The 26,744-nt window shown below is 36.3% G+C and overlaps 1 protein-coding gene across 8 annotated transcripts in view; it reads right to left on the bottom strand.

Annotated features, from left to right (window-relative positions):
* The window catches only part of LOC145255614 (pleckstrin homology domain-containing family H member 2-like), a 1,732,783-nt gene that overhangs the window by 1,335,859 nt on the left and 370,180 nt on the right, over positions 1-26,744 (bottom strand). The gene's annotated exons all lie outside the window — the stretch shown is intronic.

The following is a 26,744-nucleotide window of genomic DNA, read 5'->3' as shown; positions in this document are numbered from 1 at the left end:
GAAAACTTTACCAAACTCTGCCGCCAATTTTGGGTCTAAACACTTGAAATTTTAGATGTAGGTTACTTAGACATGGATTAAACCTTTTTATTTAATTTGAGCCCGAAACAATAAATGTTTAGGGGTCAAAATTGGGGCCAAAGTTACAATTTGACCTCTGCGGTCTCTACCAAATTACTCAGCCAATTTTTGGTCTAAACATTTGAAATTTTACATAAAGGGTATTCAGATATGCAGCAAGCTTTTAAATCAGTTTTTGGGCGAAAATTTAGCTGTCAAGAGGTCAAAGTTGAAAGAGTTCACCTTTGCAGACTCTACCAAACTCCTCTGCTAATTGGACACGAGTCAAACTCTTTATATGCACATAAATTTATGAACAGTACATAGGGCCTGAGCAAAGCTGGTCTGAACTGCTAGTATATATATATATATATATGTGTGTGTGTGTGTGTATATGTGGTTTCTTTTCACCTTATTTAGGCTCCCTTATTGTTTTCGATTTGCTTTTTTATTTTTATTTTTACTTTTCAGCCATCTTTCTTTTGTTTTTATCTTTCTATATTTGTCTCTTAAAATTTGTATATGGCTGTCAAACAAAATATTGATCTTACTATCATCATTCGAAATCCACCAGCATTTATTGAAGATTCGACAAAATGTTTGCATTCCTGACATTTTAGATATTTCGTTTTATCCGTCGCAAAAGCGAGAAATACAAAATTAAAGAACAGTGTACACAAGTGCACGGGATCCTCGATAAATAAAAGAACAAACAACAGAAAACTAGAAATAAAAAAACTAATTTACAGTTATGAAATCGAAGATTCATAAGTGCCTTGCAAGGAATTCTATACCTTGCGAGTAGAAGACGGTATTTTGGCGCCACCGTCAAAGCTGAACCAACAAGATTTTTGAAAGATGGATTTAGAAATTTTCAAATCGCTAAGCAAACATTTAATGTGGTCAAGACCAAGCTTCTTTGCTTCAATAATTACAAGGAACCTTCTCAAGCACCAACAACCATGAATAATGTTACATTCAAACTCCTCGGCTTAACGTTCACAGGGAACATGAGTTGGAACAGATACAGTGAAGGCATTGCTAAGGTTGCTGCGAAGAAGGTGGACTCTCTCTACCGTGCTAGAAAGTTACTTACGCCTGAGAGTATCCTGTAACTCTACAAAGCCACCATTCGTCCATGTATGAAGTATTGTTGTCACATATGGGCTGGTGCATCTGCTACGAGTCTTTTATTCCTGGATTGGGTCCAAAGAGAGTTGTCAACCTAATAGGTTCCACACTGTTAGCTAGGCTTCAACCTCTGTCCCATCGACAAAATGCTGCATCCCTCTGCCTGTCTTACAAGTATCTTCATGGCAGGTGCTCTGACGAACTACAAGCCCTTGTACACCCTCAACATAAATACCCCCCCCCCGTAAACTTGACAAGCAGCAAAATCTCACCCCTACACAGTAAAGATCCCCAGATGTAAGAAAGCCTTTTATTCTAATAGTTTCCTCCCTAGTACTGCTAAACTTTGGAATTCCCCTCAGAGTTCCTGTTTTCTTGACTCTACTGATATGCAGAAGTTTAAGGGTAATGTGAACAGACATATTGCTACTCAACTCCCTACATCGTACCCCCTGCAGCTTAATATTCAACATTCACAGCGAACATGAGTTGGAACAGATACATTGAGAGCATTGCCAAGGCCGCTGCGAAGAAGGTGGGCTCTCTCTACCGTGCTAGAAAGTTACTTATGCCTGAGAGTATCCTGTAACTCTACAAAACCACCATTCGCCCATGTATGAAGTATTGTTATCACATATGGGCTAGTGCATCTGCTACGAGTCTTTTATTCCTGGATTGGGTCCAAAGAGAGTCGTCAACCTAATAGGTTCCACACTGTTAGCTAAGCTTCAACCTCTGTCCCATCGATAAAATGTTGCATCCCTCTGCCTGTTTTACAATTATTTAATTAATATGATGAAAGTAAAAATAAAATAGATAAACCCCATAATTTATTATACCATACCTGTTCACACTGAAACACTTATAACAATATTCTGTGGATCTATATTAAAAAAACTTGTTAAACTTTGTGACATATTTCCATTCTATGGAGGTCAGGCGCAAACGAACACCCCATAATTTTATTATACCATAGTTCTTCAAACTGAAACATAATTATCAAAATATACTTACGCAGATAGATATGAAAAGTCTTTATTAAAGTTTGTGCCTATTTCCATTCTATGGAGGTCAGGCGCGAACGCAAACACCACAATTTTATTATACCATCCCTATTTAAGTTAAAACATACTTATCAAAGTATTATGTACATCTATATCAAAAACACTTGTAAACGTTTTTTTTTTTAATTTTTAAATTTTTTATTTCCATACTTTGTGGACCAGGCGCGTAGGCAGACCCCACAATTTTAATGAATCATCATTATGCCAGATCAAATATACCCGTTCCTGTGTCTCGATACATCTTCTATCATTATATGTAATCAGTTATTTAAAATAGTCAACCATATAGGAGCCTATTCGTGACACACACACACATTCAGCTTTATATATATATATATATATATATATATATATATATATATATATATATGATTGCTATTTCTTGACGGAAGCTTACCATCTCTTCTGACTGGTGTAGAGCATCTATGTGCACGTAGATGGCTCTTCAAACCAGCTACATTCTTGCAAAATCGTTCACAGAGGTAACAGGGGAACTTGTCAATATTTGGTGCTGTTGTGGTGGCACTTCATTATGCATCATTGAGGGTCTTGTCAAAACACTTGCTGAATTAGTGACGAAACCAGAGATATGACAGAAATACTTGTGTGGTTTGGGAAGCAGCACAGCCTCATACAATTGTTTGTTATGCCTAACATTGTGCGTCCTCACATGGTTTACTAAACCGACTGTAGACAAAAGATATATATAATTATTTAATATAATAATTAAATCATTTACTACTAGCAGGGTCGAAGGTTACATCGACCGAAACTTTGTGAAAATCACACTCAAGGTTGACAAGGTTCAAAAGAGAGTCGCAAACCTGATAGGCCCTGAACTGGCATCTAAGCTTCAGCCTTTGTCCCATCGACAAAATCTTGCCTCCCTCTGCCTTTTCTACAAGTATTTTAGTGGTGAATGCTCTGACGAACTGCAATCACTTGTGCCCCCACGACGTGAGCACCCTCGACAAACCAGACAGGCTGCTAAATCCCACCCCCACACTGTAGAGATCCCTAGATGTAAAAGATCTTTTTATTCCAATAGTTTCTTCCCCAGAACCGCTAGACTCTGGAATTCCATTCCAGGTCCCTGCTTCCCCAACAGTACTGACGTACAGAAGTTCAAGTGTAACGTGAACCGACATCTTGCTGCCCAATTCCCTACATAGTACCACAGTAGTCGTTGCCCCTGTTAGTAGCCCCCTGCACCAAAGTGGCAATTTACCTTGTTTGGGGTGAAAATGTTAAAAAAAAAAAAAAAAAAAAAAAAAAAAGATGAGAACAATAGTTTGAAGAATCCAAATAATACGAATAACCAATCCTCATCTCAAAAATTCAGAAACGTAAAAAAAAAAACAAAAAAAACAATTATTTATATTGTGCCCTAAGTAAGGTGACTGGCCAAATAAATTTTACTAGAGGGCCGGATTTGGTTTGCGGGTTAGAGGTTGCCAACTCCTGCTATAGACCATAATGAAAAACAGTGGGTGACCTGATGTTAGAGAAGAAAGTATATTTTTTTAATCTAATCTTTTTCTGCATTATTTGTAGCATGACAGGTTGCGAAATTCAAATTGCTTTCAGTTGTGATTTTATCATTTAATCTGATAAATATGTATAGTAAGAAATTGATTTGTTTCTGTTGAGTCAAGTATGACTTCGTATACTGCTCGATTATTGTTCTCTGGTTGTTTCATGCATACATTTAATCTAATTATATATATATATATATATATATATATATATATATATATATATATATATATATATATATATACTAACATGGGTGCCCGGCGTTGCCCGGGTATTTGGAGGTGTATGTTCAGCAAAAAAAAAAAAAAGCAAAAAAAGCGGTCAATTTTTTTAACTTTGACCCCTATTGTGACCCCTTAAAATTTATTAAGTTAGATCCATGTCCACGGAACCTATATCTAAAATTTAAAGTGTTTACACCCAAAATTGTCGGAGGAGTTTGGTAGAGTTCTCAAAGGTCAAATCGTTGAACTTTGACTCCATACTCGCCAAATTTCTGGCCAAAAACCGATCACATCGATTTTCCCAAATCTCAGTAACCTGTATATCAAATTTCGAGTCTTTAGACTAAAAATTGACAGAGTTATTGCGTATGGAAATGTACACACACAGACACATTCACTTTTATAGATATACTAGCATGGGTGCCCGGCATTGCCCGGGTGTTTGTATGCTGAGCAAAAAAAAAAAAAAAATCAATTTTTTTTTAACTTTGACCCCTATTATGACCCCTTAAAATTTATTGTTTGAGGCTCAAATCAAGTTATTAGATCCATGTCCAATGAACCTATATCTAAAATGTCAAGTGTTTAGACCCAAAATGATCGGAGGAGTTTGGTAGAGTTCTCAAAGGTCAAGTCGTTGAACATTGACCTCTTAACAGCCAAATTTCTGGCCGAAAACCGATCACATAGATTTTCCCAAATCTCAGTACCCTGTATATCAAATTTCGAGTCTGCAGACTAAAAATTAACAGAGTTATTGCGAAAGAAAATGTACACAAACACACAGACAGACACACAGACACGTTCACTTTTATATATATATATATATATATATATATATATATATATGTATGTGTGTGTGTGTGTGCGTTTTCCTTAAAACAAACATACGTTTATAATGTATACATGCAATAAGGCTATCTGAAAATAGCAATGTTTTATTAAGCTCAATGAAAATGGATTTACACTTTCAGAGCATATGTAACTTCATTAAACATTTTAACAGGCATTCACACTTAATTCACATCCATATTATTTAAATTAATGTGTCTTACACGTGTTTCATTGAATAGCCTGATGCTACCAGATCAGGTTGTCCGACGATATTGGCTTCCTGAAACGAAATGCACCTAACAGTGATGCTTTATTGTTTTTCTATTTCCTTTTTGCAAAACTTAATTGCGTTCTGCAAAACCAAAAACAAAAACCCACATTTTCCCCCTCTTTTCCTTCTTCCCAAGTCCCCTTTTTCTTTCTATCTCCCCCACACCTTGACTTGTTTCCTAACTTAAAATGTACCAAACATTAATACTGTAACCCTTTCCTTCTCCCATTGCAAAAGTCATTCGTGTTCTGATAAAATCCACTATAAAACAATCAAGCTAAAAGCTACAAACTACCGATTGAAGATACAAAGAGCTTGGAGGATAAAAACAATAAAATCGATTATAAAACGTTGAATTGATTGTTCTACACTCCCAATACTTTTATTCTCATAAAAATCGGTGAAATCGACAATTTTTTTTTAAAATCAAATCGATTGATTGCTTGTTCCATTCGAAAACATACAGCAGTGCACCAGGAGGACTCTTCACATTCCTTCTCACAGTAGCTTACAGTCTACATTGCACTATTTTGAAGTGCCCCTGTTTTATCAAATAATCTACTGTTGATTTTATTTGCCAAGCCCTTCTTCTTGTGCGTTGATAAAACTTCTTAAATGCACTCGTGATGTTAGGCTGTATAAAAGTGTTAACTTTGGTCCAAATCAGATTGTTCCTTCTTTAATGGGATTTTTTTTTTTTTTTTTCGATTTTCGATACTTATCCGAAAATATTCAGACACAAAACCTATCCACGGACACTCGCAGCCACCTAAAGTAGATTTGTGTGAAATTTCATGAAAATTAGCCCAGCTGTTTCGGAGCCTATAGGGAACGAAATCGCATACAAAGTGTCTTTTATGCATAAGCTGAGATGAGATATGGCAACTTTTTTAACGTGGAAACTTAATTATTAACATGTAAAAAAACCATACATACATGATTAAACAAAATTTTGCTACAAATTTTTTCAAAACTAAACAACTTGGGAAATATGCTATATATACTTTTTATGTGTTTTATATGAGCTTTAATATATCGCTACACATTCATGAGCATGTTTCGGTCAGTAACTAGAGGCCTTTTCAGACGATATTGCTTATACAAAAGTTTTGTCCGTAACTCTGTATAAGCAATATCGCCTGAAGAGGTCTCTAGTTACTTGTAACTGGCTGCCCGAAACATGCTCATGAATGTGTAGCGACATATTAATGCTTATGTAAAGCAAATACTTCCGTACTGAGCATTCTTGTATTAACCTTGTTAAAAAACTTCATATGTTGCTTTACCTCTGGAAAATATAAACTTGGAATTATATATATATATATATATATATATATATATATATATATATAAACTTGGAATTATATATATATACACTTATTTAGTGTTTCCTTTTTAAAATTAAATGTATTTACCTCTTTTTCAAAGTGTTTTTTAACATATTTTATTAACTACTTGTTCTTATATATATACTAGCATGGGCGCCCGGCGTTGCCCGGGTGTTTGAATGTGTATGTTGAGCAAAAAAAAACAAAAAACTGACAGTATAAAGGCAGGTTCGCCCCCGTACGGCAAAGGAGGAAAAGAACGAGGTAAAACCTAACGTTTATGTTGTTACGATCACCGCCAAAACAGAAGCGAAATTTTTTCAAATTAAGGCTAGACAATCTAAAGGAGAGGATAACTTTCAGAAATATCGGCGAAAAAAGTGACCCCCCCCCCTATAGAAAAGTGCCTAGTTGAAGGGGAAGATGTTTTTAGCCAATTTTTCGATATTTGTCGTATGAAAGATCGGACTTTAAAACGATACTGATCTAGGTAAAATCCGTCGCCTCTATTGAAAGTTTAAGGCAGACATGCAAACAGACATACATACATACATTTATATATTGGTAACTAAATATTTTGGACCCAAACTGATGAAAAAGCTTGCCCTATCTCTGAATACCCTTTATGCAAAATTTCAAATATTTAGACCAGAAATTGTCTGAGTATAAGATTAGATCTTTCTTTCATTCAATATGAATGTGAATTAAGTGCATATGTCTATGATTTTGAAATGTTTAACAAAGTTACATATGCTCTGAAAGTTTAAATCCATTTTCATTGAGCTTAATTGTTGCAATTTTATGATAGCCCCATTGAATATATACATTATAAATGTATATTTGTTTGAATATATACATTATAAATGTATATTTGTTTGAATATATACATTATAAATGTATATTTGTTTGAATATATACATTATAAACATATATTTGTTTGAATATATACATTATAAACGTATATTTGTTTGAATATATACATTATAAACGTATATTTGTTTGAATATATACATTATAAACGTATATTTGTTTGAATATATACATTATAAACGTATATGTGTTTGAATATATACATTATAAACGTATATGTGTTTGAATATATACATTATAAACGTGTATTTGTTCGAATATATACATTATAAACGTGTATTTGTTCGAATATATACATTATAAACGTGTATTTGTTCGAATAACAAATAGGATCCTGAACAGAAGTGTGCGTTCTATCCCAACCATTATCAATGGACCAGAGGTCATCTCGTCAGCGTCAGACAAGGCCAAACTATTTGCAAAGAACTTTGCAGCTAATTCTACCCTATGCGACGAAGGCCATCAACTCCCCATATTTCCTCCTATAACACAGAACAAGCTAGGTAACATACAAATATCCGTGCATGAGGTCGCCAAGCTAATAAAAAATCTAGATTCCAGTAAAGCAACTGGCCCTGATGGCATCCCAATTATAGTGTTAAAAAAGCTTCAACCAGAACTTGCTCCCATACTTACGAAACTATTTAAGCGCTGCCTTAAGGAGAAGTGCTTTCCGACCCCCTGGAAGACCTCATCAGTTTGCCCTGTATTTAAGAATTCAGGTGATAAGTCATCTCCCTCTCAGTACAGACCAATAAGTCTTCTCTGTGTTATGAGTAAGTTGCTGGAATCCATATTAAATAGAGAAATAGTCAACCACCTCAGCAGGAATAACCTTCTTAGTGACACACAATATGGTTTCCGCTCTGCAAGATCTACCGCAGATGTGCTGACGGTTATATCCCACAGGATTAGTGAATCTCTTGACAAAGGCTTCCTTTCTAGGGCAATTGCTCTTGACATATCAAAGGCCTTCGACAAAGTATGGCATAAGGGTCTACTTCACAAGATTTCCAGCTACGGTATAACTGGAAATGTTTTCTCAATCATTAAATCATTTCTCTCCGATAGGCTCATAAGAGTAGTGGTAGATGGACAAAAATCGGAGGCCTGCAATATAAATGCTGGAGTCCCTCAGGGGTCAATCCTGGGCCCAACTCTCTTCCTGATCTACATCAATGACCTCCCTAAACACATACTTAAATCATTTGTTGACATCTATGCTGATGACACGACCATCTACGGCAACACATCAAAGGCTGTAAATGACAAAGTTCTCTCTGATTCTCTCTCCTCTGATCTCGAGCGCGTGGTTCAGTGGGGGAAGATGTGCCTAGTTACCTTTAATGCATCCAAAACCAAACTCCTATCCTTACATCATCAACGCTCTGATCCCCAGCTGGCATCAATTGTGATGGATGGCTCTCGTCTGGGTGAGGCCCCGTGTTTTGACAAGCTTCTGGGTTTGACCTTTACTCCTGATCTGAAATGGAACACGTACATCAAGTCTGTTGCCAAGGTCGCTGGAAAGATGGTGGGATCCTTCTACCGCTCCAGAGGATATCTCACTACTGATGCAATTCTCTATCTATATAAAAGCCAAGTACGTCCAAGGATGGAATACTGTTGCCATATCTGGGCAGGAGCTGCAAAAAACAGCCTATCCTGCCTTGATAGAGTACAAAATAGACTTCGTGGTTTAGTGGGGGATGCCCTTTTCTCTACCCTGCAACCCCTCTCCCACAGAAGAGACGTTGCGACCCTATCCTTGTTTTATCGTTATTTTCATGGCAGGTGCTCGTCTGAACTCCAATCCCTGGTCCCCTCTCGCCAATCTTTCACGAAAAACACCCGTCTAGCTGAATCCACTGTGAAAAATTTCCCCCACTCTATATCTGTGCCTAAATCAAAACGCAGATTTCATGAACAAAGCTTCTTTCTTAGAACTGCACGCCTGTGGAACTCTGTTCCATCTGCCTGCTTCCCTCCGGACGACAACTTGGATGTCTTCAAGTCTAATGTTAACAAATTCCTAATGAACCGCACCCTTAAGTAAACACTTCTTCAAATCTCCTCACTAACGTAATGTACTTGCAATAACCCTTATCCCTGAGTGGCTTCCGGGCCTTGATAAGTGGTGATCACTGTGTAAAAAAAAAAAAAAAAAAAAAAAAAAGAATATATACATTATAAACGTGTATTTATTTGAATATATACATTATAAACGTGTATTTGTTTGAATATATACATTATAAACGTATATTGGTTTGAATATATACATTATAAACGTATATTGGTTTGAATATATACATTATAAACGTATATTGGTTTGAATATATACATTATAAACGTATATTGGTTTGAATATATACATTATAAACGTATATTGGTTTGAATATATACATTATAAACGTATATTGGTTTGAATATATACATTATAAACGTATATTGGTTTGAATATATACATTATAAACGTATATTTGTTTGAATATATACATTATAAACGTATATTGGTTTGAATATATACATTATAAACGTATATTGGTTTGAATATATATATTATAAACGTATATGTGTTTGAATATATGCATTATAAACGTATATTTGTTTGAATATATACATTATAAACGTATATTTGTTTGAATATATACATTATAAACGTATATTTGTTTGAATATATACATTATAAACGTATATTTGTTTGAATATATACATTATTAACGTTTATTGGTTTGAATATATACATTATAAACGTATATTTGTTTGAATATATACATTATAAACGTATATTTGTTTGAATATATACATTATAAATGTATATTTGTTTTACAGAATATAAATACATATATATTGCTTGTGCCCCCCCCCCTCCTGAAAACTATTTTATTTGTGGGTCCTAGTTCTGCATATACCTATTTTGTAATTAACATATTAAGTTGGTGCAAAAATAATGTCGCTTTTTGACCTAGAACTTCATGTCAAAAGCGACATTATTTTTGCACTAACCTAATACTAATAAATACTTAACGCTTATAATACTTAACATATAATGTGTTCGTGAACATAATATATTTATAGCAGGTATGGCATAAGGGCCTACTTCACAAGATTTCCAGCTACGGTATTACTGGAAATGTTTTCTCAATCATTAAATCATTTCTCTCTGATAGGTTCATAAAAGTAGTGGTTGATGGGCAGAAATCAGAGGCTCACAGTATTAATGCTGGAGTCCCCCAGGAGTCCATCCTGGGCCCAACTCTCTTCCTGATCTACATCAATGACCTCCCAAAACACATACTTAAATCATTCGTTGACATCTATGCTGATGACACGACCATCTATGGCAACACATCAAAGGCTGTAAATGACAAAGTTCTCTCTAATTCTCTCTCCTCTGATCTTGAGCACGTGGTACAGTGGGGGAAGAGGTGGCTGGTCACTTTTAATGCATCCAAAACCAAGCTTCTATCCTTACATCATCAACGCTCTGATCCCCATCTGGCATCAATTGAAATAGATGGCTCTCGTCTTGGGGAGGCTCCATGTTTTGACAAGTTTCTGGGTTTAACCTTTACTCCTGATCTGAAATGGAACACATACATCAAATCTGTTGCCAGGGACGCTGGGAAAATGGTGGGATCCTTCTACTGCTCCAGAAGATATCTCACCCCTGATGCAATTCTCTATCTGTATAAAAGCCAAGTACGTCCAAGGATGGAGTACTGCTGCCACATCTGGGCAGGAGCTGCTAAAAACAGCTTGACAGAGTACAAAATAAACTTTGTGGCTTAGTGGCAGATGCCCTTTTCTCTTCCCTGCAACCTCTCTCCCACAGAATAGACATTGCGAGCCTGTCTTTATTTTATCGTTATTTCCATGGCAAGTGCTCGTCTGAGCTCCAATCCCTCATCCCCCCTCGCCAATCTTTCACGAGAAACACCCGTCTGGCTGAAACTACTGTCAATAATTTTCTCCACTCTCTATCTGTGCCTAAATCCAAACGTAGATTCCATGAGCAAAGCTTCTTTCTTAGAACAGCACGCCAGTGGAACTCTCTGCCGCTTGCCTGTTTCCCACCTGACTACAACTTGGACATCTTCAAGTCCAACATAAACAAACTCCTGACAAACCGCCCCCTTAAGTAAGACACTCTATCAAAACCCCCAATACTAATGATTACTGCAATACTATCTCATTGATTACTGTACACGCAATAACCCTTATCCCTGAGTGGCCTTCGGGCCTTGATAAGTGGTGACCCCCATGTAAAAAAAAAAAAAATAATAATAATATTATAAACATTACAAAACATGTGTAGGGGAATAACAGAAGAATAAGGTTGCTAAGACACCAGTGGGTTACTTCTCCTTATGCCGGAACACTCAGACAGCAGTGACCTTAAAACATACTTTCCTCACGTGGGTTGACTGTTACATAGGCGAATATAAAACTGCCTTAGACTCTATATCTACCTGGTATAGTAGAGACCACCATGGATGTGAGTAAAACCCATCCTACGTCGTAAGATATATGTATATACTAGGAGTTCAGCACAGCATTGATTGGGCCCTATGTACTGTTCATAATTTTATGTGCATATGTATATTAAAAGTTTGACACATGTTCAGGAAACCTACATCTAAAATTTCAAGTGTTTAGACCTAAAATTGGCGAAGGAGTTTGGTAAAGTCTACAAAGGTCAACTCTTTCGACTTTGACCTCTTGGCAATCAAATTTTCGCCCCCCCCCCAAAAAAAAGTTTGCTGTATGTTTGAATACCCTTTAAGTAAAATTTCAAATGTTTAGACCCAAAATTGGCTGAATAGTTTGCTAGAAACCGTAAAGGTAAAATCTTTTGAACTTTGACCTCTTGGCAGCCAAATCTTTGGTCACAAACCGATTAAAAAGATTGCTCTATGTCTGAATACACGTTATGTAAAATTTCAAATGTTTAGACCAAATATTGGCTGAGTAATTTGGTAGAGACCGCAGAGGTCAAATTTTTTGTAACTTTGACCCCAATTTTGAGCCCTTAACATTTATTTTTGGGGGCTCAAATCAAATTAAAACGTTTGATTTATGTCCAAGTAACCTACATCTAAAATTTCAAGTGTTTAGACCCAAAATTAGTGGAGGAGTTGGTAGAGTTTTCAAATGTCAAATCGTTGAACTTTGACCCCTTGACAGCCAAATTTTTGGCTGAAAACCAATTATAAAGATTTTTCCAAAATCTCAATACCCCTTATGTCAAATCTCGAGTCTGTAGACTGAAAATTGACAGAGTAGTTTGGTAGGGAAATGTAACACACAGACACACAGCCAATTTCACTTATATATATATATATATATATATATATATATATAATTAGATTAAATGTATGCATGAAACAACCAGAGAACAATAATCGAGCAGTATACAAAGTCATACTTGACTCAACAGAAACAAATCAATTTTTTACTATACATATTTATCAGATTAAATGATAAAATCACAACTGAAAGCAATTTGAACCTGTCAAGCTACCTACAAATAATGCAGAAAAAGATTAGATTAAAAAATACACAGTAGAACCCAGGGACACGGCATTAAAAATTAATAATAAAATACAGTACAGTATATAATACACATGTATATAATCAAATAACATTATGAAGAACACTGTAAGGCAGGGCAAATACCGTAACCAGAAGGCCAGAAAAACATTGTATTCCACATCGTAACCTGGAAAAAAAAAAGGAAAAGTATCCTAGGGCCACCGTATCGTGAAGTTTTACTGTATGTTGCAATATTTTTGCCCTATAATGGGGTAGATATTTATTTGCTGTGCACCGCAGGAAAATGTGGCACAAGGCCGGAAGGTGCAGAACAGGCAAGCTCCCCTAAAAAAGGGGCACTCTCACCTCAACAAAAATTGCCTGGGCACCCCCGTCGGCATTCTCTGGTAGGGGCGCCTCAGGTGACAAGCAATTAACTTGCCCCACTGGAAAACCCAATGGCAAGGCCTGGGAGGGTGGACCTCCTAGGTAGTACCCAAGCGGTGTATCTCAGTCCGACAGGTGAGGGGCCGAGATCCGGTCCAGCACCTGTCGGGCTGAGTGTCAAGAATGAATCTTTAACGAGTACTCTACCCTGTCTCCTTGCAGCCGAAGCTGCTAGAAGATACATCTCCCCATCAGACGAACTAGTGGGGCCCTATAATGGGGTATGATCCCACACAGTCAGTAGATCCTATTTATAAACGAAGCTGCTAGGAACTGACGAATCAAATTAATTCATGTTCTGCTACCAACCAATCAGAAACCAGAATTGCTCCATAAATATTAAACCTTTCTGTAGCAACTTCGCATATGTTTTTCGTGTCAATACGGGAAGAATCTTTTGCCCTGTCGATTCCAACTTAAGAACTGTCTACTGAGAACCAGTCATTTCCAGGACTTGTGTAGAACAACGAACCATCAGAAACTGTTCTGAAACTAAACATGGCTTACACTGTCTCCTCTAATTGTTTTCCATCATGGTCTATAGCAGGAGTCAGCAACCTCTGACCTGCAAACCAAATCTGGCCCTCTAGTAAAATTTATTTGGCCAGTCACCTTACTTAGGGCACAATATAAATGTTTTTTTTTTACATGAATTTTTGAGATGAGGATTGGTTATTCATATTATTTGGATTCTTCGGACTACTGTTCTCATCTTGTGTTATTTTCACAAAGTTTCGGTTGATGTAACCTCTAACCTTTTTGTAGGCGTATTTTGTCGAACTCTAGAATGTTTCTGTCAAACTTGGTAATCTGGACGGGATTTCAAACCGAACCATTTATTTACTTCAATTAAAGCATGCTACACCTTGAAGTGAATAAAAAAGTTCTTTTCAAAATTCTGTCCAGATTCCGGAGTTCGTCAAAAACATTCCTGAGTTTGACAAGATACACTGAAGAAGGTTTATATAGCAGGGGCCGGCAACCACAAGCCAAATGCAACCCTAGAAGGACTTATTTAGTCTGTCACCTTAACCAGGACACGAATACACGATATGAAAATTTTTTTAATATTTTTATTTTTTTTATAAATTTTTTTTTTTTTTTTTTGATATTTCCCGGGAAAATAATTGATATCGTTTAAATATAATCATTTCATATTTGATACTTGTTTTCTTCAAACGTTCCTGGACAGGGGTAAAAAGAGAGTCGCCAACCTGAGAGGTCCAGAACTGTCATCTAGGCTTCAGCCTCTGTCCCATCGACGAAATGTTGCATCCCTCTGCGTGTTCTACAAGTACTTTAATGGTGAATGCTCTGACGAACTACAAGCCCTTGTACCCTCTCGACATAAATACCCCCGACAAACCTGACAAGCAGCCAAATCCCACCCCTTCACTGTAGAGATCCCTAGGTGTAAGAAGGCCTTCTACTCCAGTAGTTTCTTCCCCCAGAACTGCTAGATTTTGGAACTCCCTTCTGGGATTCTGCTTTCCCAACTGTACTGACATGCAGAAGTTCAAGTGTAATGTGAACAGACATCTTGCTGCTCATCTCCCTTCATAAAACCCCTGCAACTTATGCCTCCAATAGTAGTCCTCTACTTCAAAGTGGCACTGTGCCTTGTTTGGGGTGAAAATTGAATTAAAAAAATTATTTCCCTATTTAATAACATGGTTGTTCTCTCATCCTATAATCGGAATAGGTTTTCGCCCTCATATTTCAAATGGTTGACTCTTTATCTATAGCATATTCTATATAATCGCCGCCCCGTCCTCCACACCGTGTTGCTTTGAGGTCATAAATCAACAGCATCTTTAGCCTTTCTGTTGCCGTAGTCGTACTGATATATAAAACTGAGATGCCCAACCTTATTTTGCATATAGACCCCCTTCTAAAAAGTAGAGAACTTGCATCTCTGCAGACTAGTTTACTGGGAGGATAACAGACAGCTTTGTATTTAGAACATCAATTTGTTTACACTGCACCTGCTGGTGGTAGTCTCCAGTTATTTTAATATATTTTAGTGTAATACTCAGTATTAGTATTTCCCTAGTCTTCTTTAAAGGGGAAAAGAAACAGACCCTTGAAAAATAAATTACATGTTTGTTCACTTCCACAGATAAAAACAAAGAGTTCATGCCTCTGTACTTTTCAACATACACTTCCTTTCTTACGTCAACGTCACTTTCTTGACACATTACCTTGACTTCAAAATAGAATTTTTTGTGTAATCTACTTATCTCATTCTCAATGTTATCCTTCGAGTTTTCAAGCTTGCAAAGGAACTCTGCTTATTGGAGAGAGAAGCGCCTAGAACAGTTGTTCCAAACCTTAGTTTGCTTGTACCCCCCTCCTGAAAACTATTTTATCATCTGTAGCTCCTAGTTATGCAGATAATGTAGAACCCCGGGATGCGATAGCTCCAGGATACGTTTTTTTTTTCAGGTTACAATGTGGAATATGTTTTTTCCAGTCCCTGGTTACAGTATTTGCCCCGTCTAAGTGTTTATAATGTTATGTGTACTGTATTGTATTTTGTTACTAATTTTAATACCGTATCCCGGGATTCTACTTTAGCTAATTTTTAATTAACATATTACTAGTAAACAATGCTAATAATACTTGACATATAACGTGTTCTGAACATAAAAATATATTTATAGCAGATTCAAATATTATAAACATTACAAAACATGTGCAGGGGAATAACAGAAGAATACGGTTGCTAAGACACTAGTGGGTTATTTCCCCAGTTATGCTGGTTGGTTGGTTGTTTTTGTTTTACGGCATATCAACCCTTTTCAGGTTATTTAATGCCGAATCCAGTGATTTTGAAGAACAATTTTTTAATAGAGTATATTTGTTTTATAAAATCAGTTTCTATTTGGGACTCTAACAAGTACTACAATTCCGGGTCAGAGTGGACCTGGGAGCAATAGCAATTAAAAGGTGGCTCCACACTCCCCAAAGCCCGCAAGCTGGGGGCCTCACCATCAGATATAGTTTAAGGTCATATCCAGGACCATCGCCGCCCCCCGCCCCCCCCCATTATGCAGAGGGACAGAGGGATCTGAAAACACACTTTCCTCACGTGAGTTGACTTCAACATAGGCGAATCTAAGACTCTGCCTCAGATTTTATATCTAATTGGTATAGTAGAGACTACCACGGATGTGAGTAAAACCCGTCCTACCTCGTACGGTACAGACCACCATGAGACTGAGTAAAACCCTTTTTCTTTTTCCTACAACCTCTTTTTTTTAATTACATTTTCACACCAAACAAGGCACATTGCCACTTTGGTGTAGGGGGCTACTATCAGGAACATAGACATCAGGGGTACTGTGTAGGGAGTTGGGCAGCAAGATGTCGGTTCACATTGCACTTGAACTTCTGCATGTCAGTACAGTTGGGGAAGCAGAGACCCGGAAGGGAATTCCAAAGTCTAGCTGTCCTGAGGAAGAAACTACTGAAGTAGAAGGCTTTCTTACACCAAAGGATCTCTACTGTGAAGGGGTGGGATTTAGTTGCTTGTCAGGTTTGTCAGAGGTATTTACGTCGAGGGGGCACAGTTTGTCAGAGCATTCACCGTTAAAGTACTTGTAGAACAGGCAGAGGGATGCAACATTTCGTCGATGGGACAGAGGCTGAAGTTTAGATGCCAGTTCAGGACCTATCAGATGAGCGACTCTCTTTTGAACCTTGTCTAGGAGCGAGAGACTAGTAGCAGATGCACCAGCCCAAATATGGCAATATTCCGTACATGGGCGAATGGTGGCCTGATAGAGGTACAGGATACTTTCGGGCGTTAGTAGTTTTCTAGCATGGTAGAGAGAACCTACCTTCTTCGCAGTGGTCCTGGCGATGTTCTTAATGTAATTGTTCCAGCTCATGTTTCCTGAGAGTGTTAGGCCGAGGAGTTTAAAAGAAGTACTTTCAGATAAAGAGCCATTGGCCATTGCTATTGGTGGTAGAAAAGGTTTCTTGTAATTATTGAAGGAAACAAGTTTAGTCTTGGCAGCATTGAATGTGACCATCCATTTTTGTCCCCATTCCACTACAGATTGGAGGTCATGCTTTAGTGTTTCTGCCATTTCTTTAGATATGTGTTCATTTGTTTTCCTGTCGTGTCAGTTATAGAGTGTGGTGTCGTCAGCATATATACCGATCTCACAGGCAATTTTGTCAGGGAGGTCATTTATATGTATATTGGTATGTATGTATATTTATATGTATATTGGTATGTATATATATTTATATGTATATTTGTATGTATATATATTTATATGTATATTTGTATGTATATATAAAAATATATATATATGTATGTATATATATATATGTATATATATATGTATGTATATATATATATATATGTATGTATGTATATATATGTATGTATGCATATATATATGTATGTATATATATATATATGTATGTATACATATATATATGTATGCATATATATGTATGTATGTATATATATGTATGTATATGTATGTATATATATATATGTATGTATATATATATATATATATATATATATGTATGTATATATATATATATATATATATATATATGTATGTATATATATGTATGTATATATATATATATATATATATATATTTATATGTATATTTATATGTATATTTGTATGTATATATATTAGGAATAACAAAGGTCCTAGGATAGACCCCTGAGGCACTCCCACATTTATATCATATTGTTTAGATGTACGACCGTCGAGGACAACCTGGATTTTTCTCTTATCTAAGAAGGATTTAATTATGTCATGTATTCTTCCAGTGATACCATATGATCTGATTTTCCTGAGAAGACCTTCATGCCATAACCTGTCAAAAGCCTTTGATATATCTAGAGCTTCCGCTCTACCCTCCCCCGCTTTGTCCAATGACTGGTATATACATTCTGAGATTACAGTTAGGATGTCTGCTGTGGAATGGGCTTGCCTAAATCAATATTGTTGGTAAGTCAGAAGGTTAGCATCTGTAAGGTGATGAACTAGAGCTTGGTTAATTATGGTCTCAAATATTTTGGCGAAAATTGGGAGGAGGCTAATGCAGCGATAATTTACTGGGTCAGTTCTTCGCCAGAATTCTTGAAAACTGATACTACAGAAGCAGTTTTCCAGCAGGCATGAAAGCAAGATTATTGAAGACATTTATTGTAAAGTTTGGAGAGAACTGGAGCTACTTTGGTGGAGCACTTTTTTAATAGCACAGCTGGGATGAGATCAGGTCCACATGCTTTTGGAGTGTCAAGATTTCTTATGATAGCATGCACCTGAGAAGGGGTGATTTTCAGATCGTCTAGTGTGGCGTCTGTCTGCAAAGGAAAGTCAGGGAGGAGGTGGTTGGCAGCGTTCAGTGTGAAGTTGGAGGCAAACAGTCTGGCAAGCATGTTAGTGGGGTTTGCTAAAGTTTAGGGCTATTTCAACCATTACCATTGCATGATCGGCATTCCCAAGAGGGCTGTGGGCATTAGTTACACAGTCATCGGGAACCGTGGTCAGAAACAGATCTAGAAGTGATGAGTGTTGTTCTTGCTGGTCTGGGAAACGGGTTGGAAACCTAACCATCTGTGATAGGTAATGAGATATAGAGAAGTTATGTGTTGTGGTACCAGCTGCGTCTATGTGAGTAGAAAATCCAAGCCAGTTGCTGTGATCGACATTGAAGTCACCAAATACATGCACTTGTGCGCTAGTTTCGATGGAAAGTGCTGTATCTATGCTGACAGAGACTTTGTTTATTAGGGTACAGTCCTGGGTCGAGGGAGAGCGGTAGAGAAAATAAAAGTAGCTAATGTTATGTTGCATGTTAAGTCTAAAGCACATAAAGGCTTAATCGTCTGATTCTAGTTTAGTTTCTCTAGTCAAGGGGAGGGTGTTCTGAATATATACTCCAAGACCGTGCATATGTATGTCAGAGTGCTTACGGCAGAGTGGGAGATATCCAGGCATGTTAAAGTAGTTAGAGGGGATAGAGGAGTGTAGGTTAGTCTCACTTAGTGCTAAGATATCCGGGATGTTTGTTAGGAGAAATGCTTCAACATCATTTAAATCAGTTCTAAGCCCACGGATGTTCGTAAATGCAAGCCTCAAAGGAGGAGGCAGGTTGGTTTTGTTTGAGTTTGGGCCTGGTTTTAGCATAATTTTTTATTGTACTGTCATTATTTTTTTTTAAGAGTTTCAGTTTAGGTAAGGGATGCTGAACAAGTGGTTATGCAGAATACCAGACATGCAACACAAGCAGATCATCAGTTGTCCTTCCATCTACTAGGATTGTGGCCTCGGGATAGCCCACCGGGGATGAGTGCAGGGTCCCTTTCCATGCGCGACATGGCACTACAAACAACCCGATATTATACAACTGTTGATGGAGCAGCCGCTCTAAGTGCTACCAAAGAGTTAGGGCGCCTGTACTACCAGTCAGGAACAGCAGCCATGAACTGTCTATCCAGTACCCTCAACCTATCAGACGATGGTCAACCCAATCTACTTGTACTGGCATTATGGCATTCAAGCACTCCCAAGTGCCCAGTTTAAGGGATGGTATGTGTCGGGAGTGGGGAAAACGGCATTCATTGCCCTAATACGGAAACAAGATCGACCACTGAAGGTCTGTCGTCTCCCTGTGATTCGACCTCTACGCCTAGCTAATAGGCAAAGAAGGAGTATGAAAGCCAGGCGATAGACAGTGCCTATCTACTCCTTAAGCAGTTTAGGTTTGCAGACCGGTAATTTGTTTGAGTCACCAGCTCTAGGAAGGTTGTCATCCAAGACTAGAGAGGCCTTCCTCCCCTTAGGTTTAGCTTCCGAGTTTTCCTTCTTCTAGACGGATGACCTGGGAAGATCTACGGGTCCATCAGCACTGAGAGGGTTTTTCTTGCGCCTGGGTTCTTATCCATTATCTTATATATATTAGTGGGATCTTTCTATCGATCCAGTAGATATCTCACTGCTGATGCTATTCTCTATCTATATAAGAGCCAGGTACGTCCAAGGATGGAATACTGTCGCCACATCTGGGCAGGAGCTGCTAGAAAGGACTTGTCCTGCCTTGATAGAGTTCAAAATAGACTTCGTAGCCTCGTAGGAGATGTCCTTTTCTCCTCCTTACAACCTCTATCTCACAGAAGAGATGTTGCGAGTTTGTCTCTGATGTATCGTTATTTTCATGGAAAGTGTTCAACTGAGCTTCAATCTATGGTCCCCCCTCGCCAAACTTTCACAAGAAACACTCGTCTAGCTGTAAACACTATCAATAATTTCCCCCACTCTTTATCTGTGCCTAAACCTAAACATAGATTCCATGAACAAAGCTTCTTTCTTAGAACTGCACGCCTGTGGAATTGTCTTCCGTTTTCCTGCTTTCCGGCTGACTACAATATGGTTGTGTTCAAGTCTAAGGTAAATAAGTTCTTGATGAGCCGTTCCATATAAGTTATTAAATTTACCAAATTTTCATTACTAATGATTACTATATTGACCAACTTCTACTGTGCACTCTTTAACCCTTATCCTTGAGTGGCCTCTGGGCCTTGATAATGTGGTGATGCCTTTGTAAAAAAAAAAAAAAAAAAACTGAAAAATTATACTCCTCAAAGTGATTACAGAGCATTGGTATTTCATTGTTTGTTACTGGAGGAGGGATTGAGTAAGAGTTCATGCAGTGGGAGCAGCTATATTTGCAAACAGGTCTTTCCCACAGAAAAGACATTGCAAGGCTGTCTTAGCATTATCATTATTTTTATGGCACGTGCTTGTCTGAGCTCTAATCTATGGTGACCCCCTTGTCAAAATATTCATGAAAAACACTCGTCTAGCTGGAACCATTATCAATAATTTTTCCGCTCTTTATCAGTGCCTAAACCTAAACGTAGATTCCATAAACAAAGCTTCTTTCTTAAATATGCACGCCTGTGGAACTCTGTTCCGTTTTCCTGCTTTCCAACTGACTACAATATGGTTGTCTTCAAGTCCAACGTAAACAAGTTCTTGATGAGCCATCACCTTAAGTAATACAATTTACAAAATTTCCACTATTATAACGATTACTGTGATATTGTCCCATTGACTACTCTACTCGTATTAACAATTATCTTGAAGTGGCTTCCAAACCTTGATAAGTGGTGACTCTTTTGTAAAAAAAAAAAAAAAAAAAAAAAAAATCGCAAAACTCCATTGTGATGATAACTGCACTTATGCATTCATAGCCTGAAAATTACATGTATCTGTTGAAGATATTGACAGTGTGCAACTAAGAAAGCAACCTCTGTCATGAACACACACACACATATATATATATATATATATATATATGAACAAATGATTAATAAAACATGTTAAAAGACATCTTGAAAAAGAGTTAAAAACATATTTAATTTTAAAAAAGGAGGCACAAGATAAGTGGATAGTCCTTAATCCGCGGAGTTTCAAAGAAATACTCTCCTTCTCATCAGAGGGCAGGAATTAGCAAAATGTGGGATCGGATTTTGCATACGAGATTACTTTACTTGTAAATATTAACTCTTTAATATTTATAATATATTTTAAGTTTACCATTTTGATTACCTTGGTAAACTTATTGTAATTTTTATTTTTATTTTATATATATACATATATATATATATATATATATAGAGAGAGAGAGAGAGAGAGAGAGAGAGAGAGAGAGCAACTAAAATGCTATTTCAAATGAAAGCATGACAGACCAACGAAACTGCTATTTCAAATAAAAGCATGACAGATCGACGAAACTGCTATGGAAGCATGACAGACCGACGAAACTGCTATTTTAAATCGAAGCATGACAGACCAACGAAACTGCTATTTCAAATGAAAGCATGACAGATCGACGAAACTGCTATTTTAAATGGAAGCATGACAGACCGACGAAACTGCTATTTTAAATCGAAGCATGACAGACCAACGTAAATGATAATTAAAAAATGGACATCTATTTCGCTCATCTTGCATATGTACAAATTCCTCGCTCACCGTTTCACATTTCTGCAATAAGTCTTGGAGCACCTTCACCAAATATTGGCTCCAAGACAGTTTCTAATATCACAAGAGCAATAAAGGATCCTTGTTTTCAGGTTTAATATATCTGTAGTAAGTATCAGGAAAATGGTCAAATAATCGAAAAACGGTTCAATATTAAAATTCCACCAGTCCTGAAAGTCGTTAATTGCGATGGAGAACATATGGTCAACTGCATCTCCAGCCATATCCAGCCCTTCCGCACCGTGACAAAAGCTGTAGCAAAGCAATAAAAAAAATCAATCAGAACTCCTCACTAACGCCGCAATTCATAATCTCCTTTGAACTTAAACCGTAATTCACAACAACTCTCAACGTCTATGCTCTCTCTCTCTCTGCTATCAAAAACTCGACTTCCTGTCTTCTTCAAGTCGTCCTTCTTATAGTCGCTATTCCTCTCATATGCAAATTGAAGCCACAAATATATAAAGAATTTTAAAAACTTCAGTTTTTCTTTTCTTCCTTTGCTTTCATCGATCTAGTCATCTGACAAGTCAAACAGAAGCGCTGCTATTTGTGTGAGTAGTATCTTCTGTTATAAGCACGTGATGTCGGTAAATAAATCTATATATCTATAAAAGTGAGAATGTGTGTTTGTGTGTGTGACGACAACTCTCAACCTATATACTCAACGATTTTTTTTATCTATAGGCTTGGAATTTGGTATATAGGGTATTCAGACATGTGAAAAACGTTTAAAACCGTCTTCATCTGGAAAAAGGGCTGCTAAGGGGTCAAAATTGAAAAATTGATACTTGGGAGTCATCGGATTTTTATCTGTTTGCTAACTGTTTCACGACTACGCATGCACGGTTGTAAAAATTCCTTATGTTACATATGAGTTGGTTTTAAAAAAAAATCTCTAAAAGTCATGTCAAGCTGGTCTAATGGTTATCGCACTTGACTCACTGTCTTTAGGTTTTGATTTAGATCTCAGCTCGAGCGTTTTTTTTTTTTTTTTTTCACTTACAAGAAGTGAACTGTTTAGAAAAAAAGATAACACTCTCATGCACATGTTTCAGTTTTTTCCATTTTTTTTTTTTTTCATTTTTTCTTTTAAAAGAATTTTATGTTACGTTCCATACCTACGGTATTTCTGTTTTAAATAAATAAGCAATCTGGACTAATTGCAATATAATATTTATGCGTACTTTACGACCGGGTAAGGTTGGGCAGCCTGTTAATCTATATATCTAAAAAAAGTGAACGTGTCTGTGTGTCTCTGTACATTTCCCTATGCAATAACTCTGTCAAATTTTAGTCTACAGACTCGAAATTTGCTATACAGGGTATTGAGATTTGGAAAAATCGATGTGATCGGTTTTCGGCCAAAAATTTGGCTGTTAAGGGGTCAAAGTTCAACGATTTGAACTTTGAGAACTCTACCAAACTCCTCCGACAATTTTGAGTCTAAACACTTGAAATTTTAGATATAGATTCCTTGGACACGGATCTGACTTAATAACTTGATTTGAGCCCAAAACAATAAATGTTAAGGGGTCTTAATAGGGTCAAAGCTAAAATAGTTGACCGTTTTTTTTGTTTTTTTGTTTTTTTTTGCTCAGCATACACCTCCAAACACCCGGGCAACGTCGGGCCGTAATGCTAGTATATCTATAAAAATAAGAATGTATGTGTGTGTAGGTGAGGACACTTTTCAACCTATATACCCAACGAATTTTGTTTTCTGCCTTCTCAATTCAAAGTTAATCTTTTAATTGGTGTGAACACTAGGATACTTGAATTAAAAGTCAAATATGAACAGGTAATATTATAGAGGAATAAAAGGCGAACCAAATAAGGTATAGGTTGTTTAAACAGTTACATTCCATTAAGCGTAAATTTGTGATTTTCGAAAAATGACAAGTGTGGACTTTCTTTTTTGGCGCCACTATATCTATCTATCCATATATATATGTATATATATATATATACACATATACAGAATAAATGACAAATGGTTATATTCCAAAATTCATGATGATGACCATCTTATAATTTATTCCTTTAATTCAGTTGACTTATACAATTCTTGACAGTATCTGCTTTGTAGCGCAAAATTAATAACTTAATTATTATATCAATCAGTGAATCTATTATGCCTTTAAATCATCAGAAGAAATAGCAACAATCAATCCGTCAAAAGGAATTGAAGCGTGATTTGACATGATTAAAATTCGAAAATTGGGAGAGAAAAAATTCAATATGGCGTAATGGAAAAATAAAAAGGTATTTGTAGCTTCTCTCCCAATTTTCTCGCACCCCTCCCCTGACATCATTCACTCTTTCATCCCATCATAACGAACATTTCTGTAAAAGTCTGAGGAAGCTACAGACGGCCAAAAAACGGCCGGGTAGCTGAAACAATAATGTAACTTAACAGAAAGATACAGTAATAAAAAATAAAACATATATATATATTCTTCCAATTACGGGATTTCCTTGAATTTTACTTGTTCAAATGGAAATTCTTTTAACTTTCTTGAAGTTTTACATTTGGATTTTACCGTCACTGGATTTTTTATCTTCCACCAGACTATCCATTAATGTGTAATCACCTTTTTCTTTACCATATTCCCTCTGCTTAACTTATTTTGTTTTCAAGTAAGATCTTTGACTTATTTGTTGTTTCATCAAATACTTCTGCATGCAAAATCCGATCCCGCATTTTGCTAATTCCTACCCTCTAATGAGAAGGAGAGTATTTCTTCAAAACTCCACGGATTAAGGACTATCCATTTATCTAGTGTTTCCTTTTCAGATTAAATATGTTTTTAACTCATTTCAAAGTGTTTTTTGACATATTTCATTAACTGTTTGCTCATATATATATATATATATATATATATATGAAACATTCTGACTCCCGATCGTTGAATACTCTCTGACTGTTTACTATGAATGCTCACTTTGACATTTTAGGTTTCCTCAGTTCATGCGCTAATTGCTTGTGACCTTGAAATAGAATACTAGCCCATAAAGTCAAGTGACTACACTGGGTTCGAGTCTCCTGAAATAGCAATAAATATCAACTCCTACACTTGTGATTGCGTAAGCATGAAACACTAGCTTCTAGAGGCATAAAAAATTTTGTTGAGATATTGAAAAATGACGTAAAAAAACTGAAGAAATAAATTGCAACTTCTCTCCTAATTTTTGGATTGTGTAATCATACCCATATGCCTTTATTTTCTTTTAAAATTGATAAGTGCTTTTTCTTCTGATGAGTTAAGGGCGAAATAAATTCAAGAATTGACATAATAATTACGTGAATGATTCTGTGCTACGAAACAGGTGTTGTCAAGAATTGTGCATGTCAACGTACTTAAATAAATAAACGGTAAGATGGTCAACATCTTGAAATTTTAAATATAGTTTTATCATGTATATATATATATATATATATATATCACAAAGAAAAGAAAATTTGAAGATCTAGAAAAGATCAAATAAACTTACCGATATATTGATCAATTATTGAAATATTGATTGCCTCTGACCAAGAAAAAATCTACTCACTTTAGCACCCAAAAATAACGGATCAGAGAAAAATTCTCATTCCAGAGAAACTAAAATTATCTTTTCAATGAAATTATTTCTGAAAACAACTTAAGGGTAAAAATATCGTGTTTTTTTTGGGTTTTTTTTCAGTATAAATACACATATATATAGTGACATGGTCTGTCTGTCTGTCTGTGTGAGGAAAGGTCTTTAAAATAAAATAAACTGGGAAAAACCAGATGGCAGACAGAAATTACATAGTAAAAGCTAAAGGAAATTTGAGAATTAATCCTCAACAAACAAAAATTATTCTAGATATATAACCAACACATGATCTATATATCAGTGATGGGACGATTGCAATAGTTTTCCCCGATTCCGATACAATTACCGATTCCAATTCTTTACAAATCTCTAAATATTTAACTATAGAGTTGTTATTTTCCCCGATTTCTGTAAAAAAAAAAAAAAGAAAATGTTAAATGTGTGGATATTTTCTTTAATGTAAAATTACACTTGTGGAGTATAATCTATTGGTATTTTTAAAATCAATAAATATTTATTGCTTTATCATTTACTAGCGGGGGTACCCGGCGTTGCCCGAGTGTTTGTTTCCGGGACGGGGGGGGGTTAAAAAATGTTATGGTAGGTAAGTAGGAAGGATCAAAGCCGGAGTCATGAGTAAAAGTAGGAAAATAAAGTGTGAAAAAAAAAAAAAAAAAAAACATCTGCAACGTTAACAGTTCGGCCACCAAGAAAAGTTTTTTCCGCCAACTTTTTTTTTTTTTTTGCTTCCTCCATTTTTTTTACAGCTTAGTTTCCACATTTACGGTGTATAATTACCTTATCTTATTGTTTGCTATTTCATTTCGATAT

The sequence above is a fragment of the Euprymna scolopes genome, chromosome 31, assembly GCF_053919585.1.
Source record: "Euprymna scolopes isolate OS-2025 chromosome 31, ASM5391958v1, whole genome shotgun sequence".
NCBI classification, from domain to species: Eukaryota; Metazoa; Mollusca; class Cephalopoda; order Sepiida; family Sepiolidae; genus Euprymna; species Euprymna scolopes.
Note: the sequence above shows the minus strand (reverse complement) of the source record. Positions and strands in the feature narration are given on the sequence as shown.